The sequence below is a fragment of the Cotesia glomerata genome, unplaced genomic scaffold (genome assembly GCF_020080835.1).
Source record: "Cotesia glomerata isolate CgM1 unplaced genomic scaffold, MPM_Cglom_v2.3 scaffold_1165, whole genome shotgun sequence".
In the NCBI taxonomy this organism is placed as follows: Eukaryota; Metazoa; Arthropoda; class Insecta; order Hymenoptera; family Braconidae; genus Cotesia; species Cotesia glomerata.
In genome coordinates this window covers 1-3,493 of record NW_025401516.1, presented here as the reverse complement: position 1 = coordinate 3,493, position 3,493 = coordinate 1, and the positions used below count along the sequence as shown (strand labels likewise).

The window sequence follows — 3,493 nt, the reverse complement described above, 5'->3', positions numbered from 1 at the left end:
GATTGATTGATTGATTGATTGATTGATAAATTTATTTATGCCAAGGCACAGGCCAAATGGCAATTTAAATACAAAATATTTACATTTTAAAAATAATAATATTAAATGTAAGTACATAGTTCTTAACCTAAATTTTAGAATAATATTGCAAAAACTTTTAACCATTTTAAACTTTTCTAAACTGATTCGACTAATATCTCAATTTAAATTTTTAATTAGTATAGAAGTACTGTAATCAACAAATTTAATCTATCAATTGTTCAATTTATCAACTGTCTAAATTTAGCTAAATAATCAAAAACTTATTTTTTTTAAAGACTTCACTGCTACTTGAGTTTACGATTTCTTCTGGTAGCTCTTCCTATTGACGAATCACGGAGATCAAGAATGAGTGTTCCATATAGGTGGTAGCAAAATGAGGTATCTTGAAGGAAGCATAAGCTTAGCTGCTAGTCTATTGGAACGTCTAACATCAATGTCTTCAATGAATAGCTCTCGTAAGTAGCTCTGGGCTTTTCAACTTGAAGTAACTTGTAAAAATAACAGCTCATGTAGTACATTCGGCGATACTTTAAGCAGACAGCCATCCCAGCTCACGTCTGAAAGGTGTAATGCCTCATCTTTTTGAGATTAAAAATAAATCTGATAGAGCAGTTAATCGCACGTTGTAGTTTTAAATTCAGTTATCAGAAGTTGAGTCGAATTCAATACAACGGAACAATAGTCAACGAGTGGTAAGATGGTTGCTGATACTAGTAATTTCCTTATAGGAGTTGAAAAGATATTTTTCTCCTTACTTTGGAGAAGTCAATGCAGAGCTGAGTTCACTTTACTAACTATCTGAGTGACGTGGTAGTTCCATGACAGGATTTCTTGCTTAGCTGAATACCTAAGCTACTTGGTATAAGTTAACGTAGGGTAATATGCACACCATTTTACTTCTATTGGTGGCAGATCCAAGTCCTCGGGCATATAAATGTTTATAGAAAAGTTAAATAAGTTAAAAATAACTTTTCAAGTCTAAAAAATGTTTTCTTTAATCGTTAATATAATAATTTTTACTGATATAAAAAATTTTATGTTTATTGTCTTAATTTTTACAGGGATATCTAATAAATAATTCAAACATTATCTCCTTATTTTCTCTGGTTTATTATAAATACTTGATAATTTTTTCTTTTGAAATAAATAAATTTTTTCCAAAAAAGTAATTTTTCTATGATTAAAAAAAAAAAAAAAATTGTTTTTATATCTTATTCATTCATTCCTGTCTTATTATTTCCTAAAATTTTTGTCTTTTTGAGTAGCGATTTTGGCAGCCATTTTTCAAGAAAGGATGAGAAATCTTGTCAACTGTGTTTTTTGCGGAAGTTCTTCGAGTTTCCCAGGAGTTCCGTCGCGCTTTTCATACTGCATAAGCTTTGAGAAATAAGGTCCAATCGATCCAAATCTTTTACATATGATTAGCTTCATTCGACTGTTGAGATCTCATATCTCTTAAAAAATAATAATAAAAAATTTAAAAACTCGTGATTTTAATAAATGTAAAAAAGAATCTTTTTGATTCATCTAACACTTCAGTTGTTTTTTTTCAAGCGATTGATGACACTAATCATGAAAAGACATAAATCTAGATGCCACTATGAAAGAGTAAATAAAGCGAAATATTTCCGATTCGATATAATGATTGACTTTAAAAGGATTATAATATTTATAAATTTCTATTGACGTCGTCTAGAGGGCTAAGAGCTCTGCCGTAAATTTTCAAAATTATTCATAAGCTATGAGAAAATTAAAATTTTATCTTAATTATGTTAAGATGATAATTATGATTAACTTCTTTAATCAATAAGATGCATGACAATATAAAATTTGTTATCTTTGTAAAATTACTATTTATAATGGTGTCTGTTTATTTGTTTGAAATTGTACGTATATCTTTTCATCAACATAATGTCACTTTTAGTGTTTTGAAAAGTGCTCTGAATGCCGAAAGATAGATAAAAATCGTTGTCTATACAGATATAGGCCTTGAAACGATTTTTTAAATTGAATATTCATAATTTAGAAAAAAAAAAAAAAAATTGGCAAATCCAAAAGTGCACGACTCATAATGCTCATCCGTTCGATAAATAAAAAAAAATAGTTAATGTTCTGAAAGAATACTTTTTTTTAATTTTATTTCAAATGTTATTTTATTTTATTTTATTTTTTTTTTTTTTATTTAAATATTACTTTTGCAATTTACTATTTCTTTTTGTTTGCTACTTTTTTACAATACAATTTCTTTTTTTATTAATTTTTTCATTTCAAATTTCGCACGGTGTTTTAAACTGATCATGCGCACTAAGTGTGGATTTTTTTCATTAATTTTAGTTTTTTGTTAATAACAAATAAACAACATTAAATAAGATTACCATCTCCAATGGAGATCGCCGCAAAGGGAATGCCAAGCTATTAAAAAAAAAACTGATTGGTCGTGAATTTTTACGCAAGTTATCGTGTTTTTAACGGAATATTGAGTTAATTGACACGAATTTTCTTTTAACTATTTTGATATTTTTTTCTGGTTCTATTATCTTAAATTGATTTTTACTAGAGACAGAATTAATATCCATTAAATTATCTATCGAATGGTACGCAAATTAATTAGACTACGTAGATTATCAATCGTGTAACTAATTAAATAGTTGCGAAATCGGGGAAAACAAATTTTTCGATCGTAAGCACTTTCTGATGCTTCGCATCATGAGTCGTGCAATATATACTAAATTTTGTATTACCATATATAAAATTAATAACATTTTGAAATATTTACCCGAAAAAATTTCTAAGATATTTGATCCTTGGTTTCCTAATAATTGGCAAATTTTTATCATAGCATCATCTTCCAGTCTGTGTTTTTCTTCAGGTGATACTCCACAATGAGGAGTTATATCACCAACGATACATTCCGCAAGATCATGCACCAATGCCATTTGCATAATTCTGAAAATAAAAAAATTAATATTTTTTTTTTATTACGCCAAAATACAGTCAACATGTCCAACATATCAACACACCCAAGAAAAATGATAAACCATTTTTTCAAAAATTGTTTGTCTGTAAGAGTCGGTTTACGGATGATAGTTTTGCGTGATAACGTCATAAAGAAACATTGATGAAAAATTGCATACTTTTATAAATTGAATTGAATTATTATCACTGAATTATCATTGTTTTGTATTTGAAAATTTAAAAATTTTAAGTATTTAAGAATTACTTTAACAAAAGAATAAGTATTTTAATACTATTAATACATTGATAATTAAAAGTGATATAATAATTATTATTGATATAATAAATTAAATTAAATTCACATAATAATAATAATAATGTAATAATATATAATAATAATAATAATAATAATAATAATAATAATAATAATAATAATAATAATAATAATAATAATAATAATAATAATAATAATAATAATAATAATAATAATAATAAT

General features: G+C 26.1%; 1 pseudogene; it reads right to left on the bottom strand.

The window, feature by feature from the left end:
* Positions 1–1,354: 1,354 nt before the first annotated feature.
* LOC123273673 lies at positions 1,355–3,011 on the bottom strand (annotated as a pseudogene).
* Positions 3,012–3,493: the final 482 nt, after the last annotated feature.